This window comes from Pteropus alecto, unplaced genomic scaffold (genome assembly GCF_000325575.1).
Source record: "Pteropus alecto unplaced genomic scaffold, ASM32557v1 scaffold42, whole genome shotgun sequence".
Lineage (NCBI taxonomy): Eukaryota > Metazoa > Chordata > Mammalia > Chiroptera > Pteropodidae > Pteropus > Pteropus alecto.
This window is the reverse complement of record NW_006434825.1, coordinates 14256649-14273879: the sequence shown is the minus strand read 5'-3', so window position 1 is coordinate 14273879 and position 17231 is coordinate 14256649. Positions and strand designations below refer to the sequence as shown.

The 17231-nt window shown below is 44.4% G+C and overlaps 1 long non-coding RNA gene across 1 annotated transcript; it reads left to right on the top strand.

The window, feature by feature from the left end:
- Window positions 1–312: 312 nt before the first annotated feature.
- On the top strand, window positions 313–15696 carry LOC107195518. Its single transcript, XR_001516693.2, has 3 exons — window positions 313–1312; window positions 7690–7753; window positions 10290–15696. It is a non-coding gene; the product is annotated as an uncharacterized LOC107195518 (long non-coding RNA).
- The last annotated feature ends 1535 nt before the right edge of the window (window positions 15697–17231 follow it).

Below are 17231 nucleotides of genomic sequence, written 5' to 3'. Positions count from 1 at the left end.
TTTGCTCTGGGTACTTGGTGGCCCCTGCAAGTTGGCGCAGGCAAAACCAAAGCAAATACATTCAACTTGGTGCCCAGCATGGAGGGGTCTGCAGGGAAAACCTGACTGTAAGGGGGGCAGGTGGGGGCCAGATTTTCAGGTAGGAAAAGTTTTCCAAAAAAGAAACAGCCATGGGGGTCTCTATCCCAGGGACTCTGTGCTGGGAGCCTGGGACCAAGAACACCTTTTCCTGCTCTCTCTTGATCTCCCTTCGTCCCCCAATGATGGTGAGATTCAATTCAGCACCCTTAAAAAGGGCATTGTGATATAGTAAAGAGGATGGGCGTTAGCTCTTAGGAGTCTGGCAAAATGACCCTTTTCTCTTCCTCCCTCCCTTCCTTCCTGAAGGCCCAACATTTGTTGAGCACCTACTATGTGTTAGTTCCCTGACACCTGCATGTAATTTACATGTAGTTACATTTAATTCTCCCAGTGGCCCTGGGAACCTGGTATTATTAGTCTTACGTCAGACCAGGAGATTAAGATCGCACAGCTATGAAGTGGCTTATCTTGAATTCGAACCCAGATCCATCTGGCTTTAAAGCGATTTCTATTACACTGTCTGTCTGGGGTCAAGGTCAAGAGAACCAAGGACACAAGAGAAAATAAAAGAGATATACAGTACAGACGGGCTGAGGGAATGGAAAGAAAAATATTCTGGGGAAGGGTGCTCTGGTTTTGATAGAGACTCAGAGCGCAATTCAGAGCTGGGAGACACACCACTGAAAGTCATGGTGGATGTTCTCTAAAGGCCAAAAAACAGAAATGACAATGAAATACTACAATGTAAACGATTCCCCAAGTTGACAGCAACATACCATCACCCCTGAAGCAATTGCCCAGTGCACTCCTGGACTAGCAGACCTGTGCTAGCTATACCAGGGGAAGTTCATAGCAGGCTTTTTGTTTTCCTTTGTAAATTTTCTTATTGTCTGAAGCTCAGACAAGTTCCTAAGTTCTGTGAGTCAGCAGGGCTAACAGGAAGGGATGATCAGGTGACCAGTTACTCATGAACAAATATGAGGAAATCCAGAAAACTGGGGAGAGGGCAGCAACATCCAAATGGCAGGATTTGGGGTCTCCTGGTTGTGGGGGCACAGGGAAGGGTATGTGTGGCAGCACGCCTGCGGACCCCTCTGAAGAAATATGCTTGCTTCGTCTATATTGAAATTTGGCTGTGGGAGAGTCTTCCACTCACTCTGGCCTCTGCATGTGCCACCAGGCCCTGAAGTGCTCCTTTCGGTGCTCTCCAGCAAGGGGATGCAGTGGGCAGGTCAGTGATGGGGTCTGATGTCTCTTCCTTGCGTTTAGCTGGGTTGACTGGGGCTGAAGCCAGTGTGTGTGACTGGTCAGGACTGGCCAGGCCCACACGAAAGTGTTGCTGAAAGCCTTGTTAAGGAAGTACTCCTGACCAGGCAATCCAATTACATAATGCTGCAAAAATAACTCCGGGCTGGGAGTCTTGTCAGAGTGACGTATTTTGTTAACGGAGAAGGGTATCAAATATCTATCTTTCAACTCAGGGGCTGAAAGTATACTTGTGGCATTGATGGACTCGCCCTCTCTCCACCAAATTAGCGAAAGTGGGGGAGAAGCTGCAAAGATGTACAGTTTTTTATCCCCTCCTTTTATCCTCAGGTGCAAATAAAGCCCACTGTTCAACTTAGCTGTGTTCTACCAGCTCTAAGTCCATATATAGAGTTACATGTACTCAAATTAGTCTCGCGGTGGTCCCTGCTGTAAATGGATGGAGGAAAGTTGACGGAAAGAAATAAGGAGAGAGGAATAAACTAGAATGAAAGTGTTTTGTTTTATGAGTGGAGCAGGGTAGGGGGTGAGTTATCTTGTTATTTCTGTCTAGACTGGGCCTCTCACAACAGTGACCAACTGCTCCCAATTTGCCCAGGACTGTCCTAGATTTAAAACTGCATCCCAGGACCCCCATAAACCCTGGAAAACTAAGACAGTCAGTCACTGTCCTTCCTACAGGCTTTGGCCAGATTTCCACAAGGACATAGAAAATTATGATCAAAATAAAGTAGATCCTTTCAATTCAAAATTATTCAAAGAATGACCTAAATAAGCTATTTCATCATAGAGATGAAGGCTCTATTTCCTGGAATTTGAAGAGAGAGCCACATACTTGCCCCCACCTCCCACCATTTTGGACTCTGGAGTTTTCCAGGTGGAAGGATTACCTGTTCCATTCACTTTGCTTATCAGATAGTTTCCAGACATGACTTTGCCATTCGAAAATGCCTTGAGCCCCTGCCATGTTTTGGTTGGGGATTGTTTTATATCATTTTGGAAAAAACTGCTTGAAAGTCATAGGGGCTTGTCTTTTCTTCACCTAATCTCTTTTGTGAGGTCTCAGTTCCTCCCTGTGGCATCACGGTCACATACTGAGCTGTATCAAACTTCTTTAATATATTCTTCTCGAGTCTGTTAGCATTTTTCCCCCCTACTGTTGATAATAACAGCATCTGATCCTTCCGTTCTAAACTGCAGCTTTCCAATTCATCCTGAATCTAGACCCCATCTGACCACCTTCCCAAGGAGGCCAGTGAGGATAAGCCATCCCCCATCCCGGACGCTCACAGCATATGAGCTTAGATTTACATTCATTCCCACTTCCATTCTTTTTTAAAATCAAAATGTCTCTAAACTCCTTGAGCTAATTATAAAAGCAAATAGCTTTCCCTCCCTGAGTCATATTCCCGGGCTCGTAAAAATGCAATTCCACTCGGAGACCACCTTGTCGCCAACATGAAAGTCGGCTTGTTTAGGACGCAGGGAGAGGAAAGGGTGAAGCGCCAGCGCCTCCCACCCTCCCCCAGCAGGCGCTGCCTTTATGGAGTCTATTTCCAGTCTGTTTACCTGGCAAGGGCCACGTGACCAACCCAGAAGGAAATGCTGACATCATTGTCTCTCTCTCACACATGTGCGGCCTCCCTCCCTCCCTCCCAGCCAGCTCTGCCTGCATTCCGGCATCCATCCTCTCCGCCTCTCCCGCGCCCGCGCCCGCTTCCTCCCCCTCCACTCACGCCTTCTTCCACTTATTTCTTTCTCGTGTCACACTTTCCTTTGTTTTCTTTTTCCTTGTAGGCTGTCTCATAGACTGTCTTGGGGACACACACACACACACACACACACACACACACACACACACACAGAGAAGCGCGCCCCCGCGCCACACACACACACACACACTTCTGGGCTGCCTTTTCCTTTTCTTTCAACCAGCTTTTCTTCCCCCTTCAATCTCTTTCAGATCTGTGGCCAGTGAGTCTTCACTCTATTTTAAAAATACACTTCCTCTTTCTCTATAGATTCGAGATTTCTAAAGGAAAAAAAAAAAAAAAAACACCAAAAAACTAGCAGGCCAAGGGTGGGGAGAGGGCATAGCAAGGCTGCCCGGTCCAGCCACTCAATTTCCTGCTCCAGTGGACTTGGAGATTTAGGTGTTAGGGGTTTGGTCAAACACACCTTGTTTGTTTGTTTGTTTGTTTGTTTTTCAGCCTTTCCTCTTCCAGTCCCCCCTCCCCCCACAGTTCCTTTGCGGGCTGTGGTGCCCTCCCTTCCCCACAGCCCGATCATAGGTCCCAGGAGCTCTTGTCCTTGCTTGAAGGGAGCACATGAAATTGGCTTCTGGCTTTTCTCTGCCACTGCTCCTCATTCTGTCAGGGGCTGAGGAGACTTCTTAGCATCCTTCCAGCCCCAGACCTAGGGAGCTGGGGGCAGAGCAGGGCAGAGTTCAGCCCTGGTACTTCCTGCCTCTTCAAAGGGCTATTTATATTCGGAACTATGTGACAGGGCTCTGGGGTTGGGAAAGCTTTCTGGGTGCACATGGGCGCAGAGCCAAAGCATGCAGTTTAGAGGAAATGTTTAATGAAGACATGGGAGCCTCGAACTGTATTTATTCTTACAGAAAGGTGGATTCAATGTCCCTGGAAAGTGCCTCAAAAGTGGACCGCAAGGTAGTGAGGCCAGAGGGTGAAAGAACTGGGAATCCGAGACTGGCTCGCTTGGGCCACAGGGCAGAAGGTGGACTTTCATCCTTTGGCTCCCCCCTCTCACCCCACGCTGTCATATCCTGGTGGGACCTTGAGGTGGAAGGACATAGAGGAAGGTCATGCAAGAATGAGATCAAGTAATCATTACTTAGGAGTGAACTTATAATCCCCAACACTCGTATAGGTTGGGACTCAACCAGGAGGACATAAGCGCTTGAATGGGCATATTTACCACTGAGTTATACAGAAAACCCGAAATATAGCATCCTGTTGGAAGACCTTAGAAATATCTAGAGATGAGACCTTCAACATTAAAATAGTACTACTGGTCTTCAGTATTCAGATGCATTCCTATTTCTTGAGAAATATTTGCAGTACTGTGTCTGTTAAAATGGCCCTTGAAGCCAGTAAAGAGAGAATTCTGATGTGGGGTTACCCTCTGGAGATCTTTTCAGTGAACAAAGCTGGCAGGGGCATCTGATGAGGGAGGTCCAGTTATAGATATGTCCCTTTAGGCATGTCAGGATCTTAATCATTTTCAGACATGCCGAATCCAGAAGCTTCTACGAGCCTTTTAAATATTTTGTACCAGTTCTAATTTTAAACTTCCAAATGTTATAGGTCAAGGACTCACTGTTCTGAGTTGTCAATTAGGCAGGTAGCTCTGGTGGTCAATTAAATGATTTTTGTGGTTTTAGAACCCAAATAAAGTGGAGTTGAGAGTTTCAGTGTCATTATTATCATTGCCATGAATATTTATGGGGCCATGGCTGCTTTAAAGTACAAAAGAGTGAGGTGGAGCACAGGTTCCAAACGCCCTACTGGGGGTTAGAGATGCCTTATCATGGATCCTACACTATCCAGTCGTTATCAATGTCTGCCAAGCTAAAGCTCAAAATGGTGAAGAGAGCTGATAAAGGGGGCTGGGAATTATGTAAAGAACAGAGAAGGGTTCTAGGTCTTTTAATATGGCAGCTTTCAAGATCTGGAAGAAGGTGTGTGTCAAGTACTTTTCCCATCCTTGAGTCTAGTTCAGGCTCACATCCTCATGAGGACCCTGTCCGAGGCCCAGTATTTGAGCTGACCCCACCCTGCTTCTCATATTCAGCTCTCTGGGCAGATTTCCTGGATTAGTTTACAACTCTCCAGGCACCAAAATAACATAGACAAGATCCATTTGTTACACTACTCAATACCTGTGATGATGTGGAAATGCACACGCATTTATGAATACATTTGTATTCATGTTATGAGTTACTCCACCTGCTTCCCCAAGGATAGGCACCATATGGAGTACACATCTCCATAAATGCCCACAGTGCTAATTGGTACTCAGTGATGTGCTTACAGTGAAGAGGAAGATAATGATAAAGTTGATGGTGATGGTGATGGTGATGGTGATGATGATGATGATGATGATGATGATGATGATGATGGTGATGGTGGTGGTGGTGGTGATGACCATGATGACAGCACTGAATTGCTAATAATGATTCCAGGGTGAAAAGAGTTCTGGGCATAGAGATGTGCTTAACAAAGACTGGCTGACTGAATGGATGAATAAAGTTTAGGTCTTTCACTGAGTGTTTTTCTGAGATCTGATTCTTTAGTTTTTTAAATTACTTCTTAAAAGAAACAATCTCAACAAGCTTGTGAGCTGGGCCAAAATGGCATAACAATAACACGAGGTAGATGGACAATCACTTGTGTCAGTCAGCTAATACTTCTCTCTCTCAAGGCAAATAGCCGCAGAACAGAAAGTCCTTTGCTGGGACATAGAGCATAGATCCTCCTAATCTGCTCAGGAAAGGACATCAGAGAGGTGATGCTCGTAGCACAGGATGGACAAGTCTTACAGTCAAGGCATGAAGGAAGAAGGACTGCAAGCCAGGGATTGAAACATATAGAAAAGTAAATAAACATATGAAAGAACTCCTTAACTACTGGAAGAATCAAGATCTTTTTTTAAAACTTAGAGAGTGGAAAGGTCACCAAAGACTTGGGCTGGAGTCCCAGCTCTGCCACTTGGAGCCAAATGGCCTCCAACAAGTCACTTAATCCTTAGAGAGTGTTTTCTTCTTGTAAAATGGAGATAATAGTGCACACTCCACATGGTTGTTTGAGGATGAAATGTGATGGTAGATGTAAAGTGTCTAGCACAATGCCTGGTATCTGGCAAGTGTACGATACACAGCAGAAATGATTAACATTATCCTGATCCTAGTTACCTGTCTGCACTTCTGGTCTAAAGGGTGAATATCAAATCATTGTGGAAGTATTGCACGAGCTAGAGAGACTTAAACAAATCTAAGATATTGTTTTCGGGTATTAATGAGCTCTGGGTTAAATATATTAATACTGGGAAATGAGGCAATAAGATGAAGATATATTACAAGGGCAAACTTTCTCCATATACAGGTATCTGATATACCTAATTCCAACCATAAAGTTAATGAAATATGAGGAATGCAAGCACCCACCAGATTTCCTCAGGAGGGGGTCTCGTGAAGATTTATAGTTAAAAATGACACAACAAGTTATTAAGGTGCTTGGGCTCCCTGCGGCAGAGGGGATATGTAAATCCAAAGAATAACTGTCAATGTAATATCCTCACCATTTGTAGCAATAGACTTTTCTAGGCTGAAATAGAATTTCCAGAAGTTATCTTTCCCTTTTGGAATTACAGAGTATGACAGATTTATTTCCACACATCTCACTTGCTTTCAGAGTTATTGTTTCCTCTTATTTTTCCCCCCTTCTTTGGTGATAGAGAAGCCTGAGAACTGATTCTGTCAGGAAGTTCTTGGGGAATTTTCAGAAGATTGTACAATCAGGGTATATAAATGACTGTGAGCAGCCAGCATTTATTTTCTTTTATAAAAATATATACATTCATTGCCGATCTTCTGAGCATATCTGAATAATCAAAACCATGAATGACAAACACACCGAAAAAATTTTTCAGGACTCAAGGATCCTTTTGGAGTAAGTTAGCATCATTTCTTCCTCTTAAAGCAGATCAAGTAACTTCTCCCCTGTCACTGGGCTTCTCAAAAAGAATGTGCTTTTAAATCTGGAATCTAGGATAGGAACTCCATTGCTCCCTGGACATCTAATGCCAATCCCCAAATTTACTGAATTTATTGACCAAGATGTTGGATGGAACAGGTTCAAGCATCTTGCTAAATGAAATATAGATTACATTTATCATTTCCTCTCAATCTACTAAAATCTTGTTACTCTTTCATGGAAGGAAATGAATCAGTTTGACGGGACTTGTTCTGTCAAGTGATATAAGTTCCCAACACTATATTCACTACAGATTATTCTAGAAATGATTTGGTGATCATTTTTTTCCAGGAAAAGTTCCAGATTAGGACATTATAAACTCCCATTTTGCTTTTTAAAAGTAGAGGTATTAATCCTGGTTCTTTTCAGTCTTTCCAGGTTCTTAAAACTGAAGTTACTGTCCTACACTTTTAGCCAATTATATCTCCTTATGAAAAACTTTTACCCTGAAAGAAATCTCCTCTTAAAAAAAGGGGTTTCTACCAGTATTTATGGAATATTTAAAAGCTGATCATGCAAAAATAATGAGGAAGCAAATGGTCAAGACTTAAGATCTCTACTTTGACAGACCCACAGATTTGTGTATCATCTGAAGAAATTTCCAGATCGAATGGATTCAAGGACAAAGACAGGTATGGTAAATTTTCAGATTCTATCAGTCTTGTAAGTCTCATGCAAATGAAAGTCATTATTTTCCATAAACATATTGAAAATCCACTAAGAACGAAATGAGAAAAATGGGAGAAAATGTATGAAAAACTTCATTGCTTATACCTTTTAATGTAAATTACAGTGGCCATAGGGTCTGCACATGTGCTAAAATCTCAGGGCTTAATAAAAACCCAACGTTTCCAGAGCATACACTGCATAGGTGTGATCTCAAAGTCAGAACAGCCCCAACTCTGTAATGACCGGGATGGGAGCACGAAGGTGACAGCCCCGAAATGAAATTCGGGGTACTTCTGGGTATCTCTGGGGTTTGGGGTTTCTAAGTTTAATGGAGATAGATGCTTGTTTACAGGCTCTGAAGCAGAAAACCCACAATACCCTTGACAAACCAAAGCTTGGTATTTATCAGTCTTTGTGAGCCTGAAGTTTAAGTTCCTGTATCCTTTCTTCAGTTCACCGTGCTGATTCCTAGCTGAGGTTATCCCCAGCTACCTGCTCTTCTCACATGGGCCTGTGGATTGTTCAACACTGCTGGGGATGTAAAGAACTTGAGTGGACTGCACCCTATACAAAGTTCTCCAATGTAAAAGCCAGGCATGGATGGCTGTTGACTCGATGGATTCCCCAAAGCTGCTGCTCCACACTTTTTCCACACTCCTCAATTTCTCACCAATTCCACTCTTAACTCTGGGCAAAAGATTTAACCCTTTGTTTTTTGAAACCATGATTGAAATCAACTTCCATGAACTTGCCCACTGCATCACCTAACAGTGCCTTCCTTGCACGATATCGTTTTCCACCATCGAATGCCTTCTATCCTTAACCATTACCTCCTTTCTCCTCTTCCGCCTCGCTTCTAAAGCAAATATTCCCTGAGTTCTAGAGGCCAACACTTCCAGGTCCCTCCAATCCCCTGTTCCTTCGCTTGTTTCTCTCTTCCTGCTCCAGTTCCCACGATGCGCCTGCCCCATCACTTTCACATCCTTCTTTAATCAATCCGTTTCTATTTGGAAATCTACACATACTCTATTGAAAACAAAACTTCCCTGGATCCTACCACCCATTTAACATGCCACCATTCCATTCGCTACCCAACTTCCTAAATAAAAAAAAAATCATTTAAACAGGTTCTCCAGTCCATGGTTGAACACCTCCAGACTGGTGGACAGCTCCGACTTTAGGAGAAGGATGGTCATTATTTTGAGCCAAAATTGATTCCTTGGCCACCCTTGTCCATTGGTTCTAGTGTCATCTTGTGAGGCCACACAAAGCGAGTTTTATTTCCTGATGCAGACAACCTTTCTACTGTCTTTTTCTCTCCGGTCTTTCTGAGGTAGGCACTGCCAGTTTGCTCAACTGTTCTTTACATGACCTAGTTCTGAGTCCCTTTGCCTCCCTGTTTAGTTTGACTGTCTCTTAAAGGGTTGTGGCCCAAGCTTAAAGGTAAATTATTTATATCTGCTCTGCCTAGCACACGAGCAGCATTCTTACCTCCTCATTATATTTTGCTCAGTACAATTGTTAAATCCTCCTGCTATTAAACCTCTAAGACAGAGGTTTGCAAAGTATGGCCCACAGTGCTTCTATGTCAGAATGACCCAGGAAACTTTAGTAAATGCAGATTCTTGAGTCCACCTCAAACTTGTTGAATCTGACAATCTGGGGGCAGCACCTGGGAATCTACGTTTTAAACAAGTAGCCCAATGATTCATAATACATACAAAATCTGGAAAAAAATGCTTTCTGAACATCTGTTGCCAAGACTGGCCCCCTCCCACTCTGTTTGTGCAGATGGGTTTTTGGATCTAAGACAAGACCTTCCATTTTCTTGCATTACAGTTCATCTTGTTAGATTTGGTGCATTGCCTCAGCCTATCAAAATCTGTTGAGTTCTTTACTCTGCATCATATGACTTCATGACAACCACACATGGATTAAGACCCAAAATCTTAATGTCACAGTACCAGACATCTCCCTCTACACTGACACCAACTACGGTCAACCAATTACTAACAAACTCATACTTCACTTTCTTTCCTATGAGATAAATGGACAAACTGTCATTTGTCATGTTGCCAAATGCCTCGGTAAAGCCCGGCTGTTCTTTGTCTTCCATATTTCCCTGATCCACTGGTCTGTACCAATCCTCTCAGAGAGGGAAATGAAGCATTCTCACGGGCCATTTACAATGCATTCTAGACTCTGTGGCCAGGCAATGGACTGGAGAGTAAAGAACCCATCTTCTTTTCCTGTGACCTTGTTCTGAACACCTGTGGCGCTTAGGTTAGTTAGAGGACGCTTGACTTGTATTATCAATGTTGTCCACATTTTAACTCTACTAATAGACAAAGAGATTTGGAACTCTGAAGTTGTGTCTTATGTGTCTCTAAATAGCTCATAGTAAATCACACAATATCCTACTCAGTGACTTCTCTTTGAATGAATGCACTTTATATTTTATTCCCTTTCACTTACTTTCATTTTTTTTTTTTGTGCAAGATGAAAGCAGACTCTGTAGTGAATATTGGAAGACTGTGCTTCTTAGGCACGAAGAAAGTGGTACGCCTGGACAGATCTCCACAGGCCTAATTGTTTCTCTTAGTCACCACTCATTCAAATGAGCTCGTTGGAATAAAGGCATTCTTTGAAATGAAGTGTGATAGAAGCACCGGGAAATGATGACACAGCTTCTGAAACATCACAACTTTACTAGAATCTGTGGCAATGGCCAATGAGACACAAGAAAGAATGTTTCTGAAAAACCTTGGCTTACTGGAGCCACTGAAGTCAGCATAACATGCAAACAATGTTTATTAGGGGCTTAAATTGAATGAGACCTTTTGAGATGATAAAGTGTATCGATAGGGCATGAGATGGCTGGACAAGGAAATTTAGCTTCCTTCTACATCACAGCTGTGAACATATCTGAGTAATTATCTGATGTATAAGATAGTGAGGATGAAAAACTATCAATGAATAGTGGAAAGTCCTGTGGTTTCCTTGGGTCGAGTGACTTTCTTCACGGCTACATCTTGTCTTTCCTGTTTTTGATAGGGCCAAGAAGATTCAGCAAATACTCCAGAACATTTTCCTACTGGAAAAGCCACATAATTCCAGTTCCATATCCCTGCTCTGCATGAGGTATAGGGTGGTGGTTTACAACTGGTGGGTGACTTTGTCTCTGTTCCACCCAATAACATTTGGCAGTGTCTGGGGATATTTTTTGGTTGGCACAGAGGTGCCACTGGCATTATTAGGTAGAGATCAGGGTGCTTCTAAATGACTTACAAGGTACAGGACAGCTTCTCTCTACTTAAAAAGAACTGTCTGGCTCAAAACGCCAATAGTAATTATCTCCATAAAAAAAAAAACAAAAACAAAACTCAATTAAAAAAGTATCCAAAAAGTGCCAGTATTGGGAACCCCTGGTCTAAGGCTATGCTTCCAGACCCCACCCTGGAAGGACTGGTCTGTCTCAAAGAGTCACGTGACTAACTGCCTGGTGTGGGTCTGTGAGGTAACTTACAGGTGACAAACACTGAACGATACTTTGCAGCTCCATGGTGAGGCGAGGGTACCATGGCTGGAAGCTCGGCCCAGTGGACTGGTTCAGATGGCAACCTGAACAGAAGCAGAGCCGTTCTGGGACATTCCCGAGAGCTACGGGTTTGACCTCGGAATAGCTTACGGGAAAGGCCCTTGGTGACCTCCACTCATGGGGCAGCCCACTTCTCTACAGATGCAGGGATGCCAGCTCATTAGAATCAGGCAAAAAACATCAATGAGTGACATTCGTGGTCATAAAAGGGTCCTGAACAACAGGTTATAGAGATGTGAGTGGAGACTATAAGGACTCAGAAATGTGAGGTGGGCATGGAACGCATGTACCAGCTGGAAAGCATGCTGTTTTTGTGCTGACTGCAGGAAGGTCTGGGTCCTATAGGAATGAAAGGGGAACTTGCCTTACCTGATGTCCCTAGATAACAGATACATTTTCCCCAACTTGCTATTATTTTTGATATGGCTAAGATTTTTAAACAGCATCAATTTTATATAATATAGGGAACTTGGTAGATTTAATGAAGCTTCCAAACGCCCCTTGAGAGATGATTACAGCTCTAATTAAAAATGGAGGATGACAGACAAGAATCCCATGAGACTCTCTAAGCAAGTGGCATTCGTACACTTTCTTTTATGGACAAGATTACTTTGTTCATGTCCGTCTGGGCTCCTTCTAGCAATAAACATTATTGTTGCTAAATTCTAATACATTATGATATTTAATGTGGTTCAAAGATCAGGAAATATTTAAAGCTGTAAGGGACAAAAATGTTTATAAGCCAAGCCAGACTTTCACTTATTTCATATACCTGTACTTACCATCTCCATGATTACATATGGCCTAGATTAGACACTAAATGAAATCTTAGTGTCTAATCTAGGCATGGAAAAGAATATGGGAGGACTGGTGGGGCAGATGAGGATTAGGGCTCCACACTCAGACATGGCTTTAGGGACCAGGTAGGTATGGCAACTCAGAGAAGGTAGTGGAGACAGAAATCTAGGGAATGAAATGATTTTTTAAAACATTATCAAGTAGGTCTTGAAAGTCCAGGTGGTCAAATACGTAGGCTCAGGAGATCAGGGGTACTGAGACATCAGTTTTAGAAGACAAAACTACTAATAGGAGCTTGTCTTATCACGAGAAGCCTGGGCTTTTAACCAACATCGTCTAATCTCTATAGTGCTGGCTAGTCTTTGGAGAGTCTTGATCCTACATAAGTCCTGAAAAGGGGGTCGTACCCCTTAGTCTCCCTGGTGGAGGTGCAGGTGTAGGGTATAGTGAGAAAGAGCCAGAAGCAAAACCTGAGAGACTGACCCCCAAGAGACCGATGATTTAATAATGACCATCGCAGTTTTTATTAATGACTGGCAAAATTTGGAGATTTCTCTCAACAGTGTCCAAATCTGGGGAATTGTCTGTAGGATTTAAGATTGAAGACATATTCCTGAACCCAAGCTGTGGTTGCTTTGAGGTTGGTGGCACCCAACCTCATCTCCCCAAATCCTACACACGATCCACAAAATGTCTACCTATGATTCCCACACAGGCTGTGTTTCCCCTGCTGAAAATGTCTTGCCCCCGCATCTATAGCTACCTAAAATATTTTCTTGAGACCCCCGGTTCCTACCTACTCTGCTCTCCGAGTTCGGTGCACATAACTCTATTTAAACGATATTGGTAATTATTTTTCTACTTAATGTCGTTCTCATAAGGCAGAAAGTACTTTTAGTTCAGGAACCATTTAAGTATATGAGTACTTATATACTATAGAGATTATATTATGTGACTGCCACATAGTGTATGTTCAATCAATGTTTGCAGAGGAAAAGAAGGAAAGAAGGTAGGGAGGGAGTTTGTAAAAGCGGTAAAGACCACTAACTAGGCAGACAGCATGTCAGGCTCTTCCATGAGGGATTCAGGCAGAGACCACCTCGGAAGGATCTGCAGAGCAGTTGGCAATAGAGTTCAGTGGCTGCAGGGCTGTGATTCCCACGGCACTTACTGGCAGAACCCCAGGGAATCCCTCTTTCTTGGCCTAGCTAGCGACTTACCGCCCTGGAAGGCCGGCACACAACACAGTTCTGGTGACGCTTCTGCAGAGTCAGCCAGCACCAGCCTGAGGTTAGCTATGCCAGAGAGTTCCTAGTGTCTCAGTGGCTGGACTTTGCTACCAGTTTCCTCAGAGGCCTCTCAAGTGTGATATCATATTTGATCATTATTCATAATGATCGAAAAGAGTCCAGCTTAGCTTGTCAATTGCTTTTATCTACGCATCTTCCACATCAGATGAAAGAGTTTGCAGAGCTGGGTCCTCATTCAGAAATTCCCAATATGTAACTTTTGAAAGTGCTTCTTAATTCTCAAAATGTTACCCACTGCTGACAAAGACTATTGTAGCTGACAATCCTGAGTACATCTATAAGGATTTTTCAAGACCCTAGAACTTGACAACACAACCTTCCACTACTGTTCCATTCACCTGGCAAACCAATAAATTCCGTATTCAGGAGATTCAATAGAACATTCAGCACATATTCTGTGCTGCTCCCAGAAATCAGTTTTGTAGATGTAGAAGCTACTCAAAGAAAATGCTTTTAAGCTCATTGTTGAACAAGGCAATATAATAGCTTGCAATCACGGAGTTCAAGAATATTTGAACTAGAACGTATCTTAGAGACAGACTGGTCTGCACTGAGGGTGCTGACGCCCAGCTAGAGAGGGTAGATAACTTGCCCAAGGACACCCAGCTAGTGAGTGGCCAAATGTGGCTGGAAACCAAACACAATGACCTTAATCCCCCATTCTGCTGCTTAGTATGGATGGTCTGTGTCTATATAGTAATATAGATACACACATAAAAGAATAAAGTCTCGCATCACATAGCCTGAACTGTCTGCAGAAACCACAGCCCTACTAAAACAATAACCCATTTAAGTTTAGGGCAGCCTGCTCAGGATTAGGCCCAGAGCCTCACCAGGCCCCCAGAAAACGGAGCATTGTTTCCATCCAAACCTCGCAGTGAAAGGAAGACTGTCAGCTGGCAATGACCTCGTGAGACAACTTTGGGGAGAGCAAAGGGCCGAGAAGAGAAAGGCCTCATTCTCATTGCAAACAGGAAAAGGAAAGAGAAAAAGAAAGCTCTGTCTCCACACAAGGTTGGCTGGGCTGGCTATGAACTGTTCCAGTACGTTCCATCAAACAGCCGCCTTCACGGAATCAAGCCAAGCGCACACAGCGGGTCTGGGGCTCCGGGCCCCGGGACGCACGCGGGCCAGCTCGCACACGCGCTTGCTCTCCTGCACCCTGGGAGAGCACTTATATGGGCTTCATGAGGCTAAGTAATAAACACTTTGTCTTCACCCTGCTATTTATGGGTTGCTCGGGGCATCCTGTTCTCTGCACTGCCCTCACCTGAGCAGACGGCCCCCGCAGACGCCACGTTTAATAGGGACGACAGTAAACGTGAAAGGCTCTGCGTGCCCCACACGCTCCTCTCTTTCTGGCCGCCGGTGCTAACTGCAGAAAGAGGCCGATCTGCATCCATTCACCTGTCCTCCGTCTCCCTTCCTTTCCCCCGGCTCATTTTCTTCCTTCCAGACATCTCCCAGCCATCTCTCTAAGATATCCTTCTCTATTTTACCACGGCCAGGAATTCTTTCCTTCTTCGGTGACAGACCAGCCATCTCGGAAAACAAGTACTCTGAAACCTGCAGATCACCAACTGTCACCTCGAGCAGAGGTTCTGGGGATCGCTGGGCGCCAGACACATGCAGACTTAAGGAGCTGACGGGTCCTACCTGTTGCCGACTTCCAGGTTCACTCAGAAGCCGCGTGCTCCCCCCGCACGCACTGTGTTTGGGTTGCAAACTGGAGAGATGCACGTTTGAAAGCAAGAAGTGCGTCCGGGACAACAGCCGTTTGAAAACCGCAGAGGAAGACGCTAGGGATGTCCACTGGATACAGGGCCAAGGTCAGCCGCTTTGGTCAGTCTGGGGGCCCTTTTCACTCAGCTCCTTTGGGGGCTGCAGGGCTCTCAGCCCTGATGGGTCCTGCATGAAGACAGCGAGGCGTCACGGCTGCATCCTGTCCACCCACGGGCCAGCGCACGAGCTTGGAGCCCTGCCACCTCTCAGCCTTGTCCTCATCTCGGGCTAACCTGTCGTATCCTGAAAACAGACGAGACAGAGAGGGTGCGTTAACTCTGCTTCTCCCCACAGAACGCAGTTCGCCATTGCAGCACTGATTAAATACAGGACATTATCTCACCATAATGCCCTCCTGGCGGTGTTCCCAGGAAAATTCTAACTAATCATAAAAATAGAAAGAAAAACGCAACCTAAATTCCATTCCTCGTCTTAAATGAGTGATGTGTTCACTTTTATTTATTTTTCTGGAAGCGAGGCGGGAAAAGAAAATGAATTTTAGGGCTTAGAAAAACAAGCTACTAATAGTACTAAGTAGAGCTGGGCAGTGGTGCAGACAGTGCGATGCAGCCGGCAAGGCCCGGCACGGGCGAGTCCCGGCCCTGCTCCTCGCTGTAAACTTCGCGTTTTAAACTGGAGCACGTGGCAGGGCAAAGCCAGGGTGGGGTGAGGAAGGGGGGTGGTCGTGGGGCCAGGTGTGGACACACTCGCGCTCACACGCACACACACACAAGCCCATGTACTCATACAAGCTAGGCGCTCAACAGCATCCTTATGGCCCTGGCAGGCAAATGCTCTCCCGATCCCCATTTTAAGCAATGCCTGCATCTTTCTAGCACCATTCTTTCTGGAGACTCAGGCATGGCTTAGATATCCCCTGGCTGGAAGAGAATTTCCTGGAGATTCACCTAGATAATTCCTACTCACCCTTTAGCGATCAGAGCAAATGGCACTTCCTCCAGAAAGCCCTTTCCAAGAGCCCTGACCTTGACCCCAGTCCAAGTGCGGGATTTAAACCTCCCCTCCATAACAGTCATGTGGCTGTCATTAGTGCACTAATTGGTTGTTTAAGGGCTGCCCCCTCCGTTAGATCTAAAAACGTGGTTGTCTTGTTAACTACTTGTATGTGCCTGGTACCTAGTAGCTTTTCAATAAATGGCTGTGTTGGATGAGTGCTGATGGATTGGCCCGGCCTCTGAATGGTACTTAAGTTACTTTGGTAGGTCCCAAGCTAAGAAGCAACACGCGGATGTGGAAGGAGATCAAGGTGGGCCGACGACAGTAAGTACCAGGCCCCTCCCAAATATCTTCTCTTTCTTTCTGGGAAGTCTTTGCAGCTAAATCACGGGAGTGTTCAAAATCCTGAAAACCAGCTTCTGAGATGCTTCTCGTAATGTTACACTGGATGAAAAGAAAATAAAGGACACACCCCACACCCCTCCTGCCTCTACCTGCCCCTGCTTCTGGCACCAGAATCCCAATGCTGCCATCCCCCATCATCGCGAGGACTGCAGTAATGGGCACTGCTACTTGATGGCAAAGTTCTAGCTGGGCTAATTAAGCCTACTGAGCTAATAACCTTCCATTTTGGGACCAGTATTATTCATAATTTAATGTATTGCTGCTGAAACATTAACCTTTCGACAACTGGCATGTTGCCCACAGCAGCCCAAGTGCTGACCATCTTTCAGTAAAATGAGTGTTATTGTTAAAACAGGTATAAATCATTCATGGCTGCAGCTTTTGTGTCAGACCCTACGTGAAAATAAGCAGTAAGCTGGGTAATTTATTTACCTTTTGGTGATTATTTTTTATGATTTTATGATCATATTCAATGATTCATAAACATTGGCATGGTGCCATTTTGTAATCATTTCACATTTTAAATATGGTGTGGCTGTTCTGCTTTTCATCTTTAAAAATTTCAGGATTGATATCGGGCAACTTAGTCCA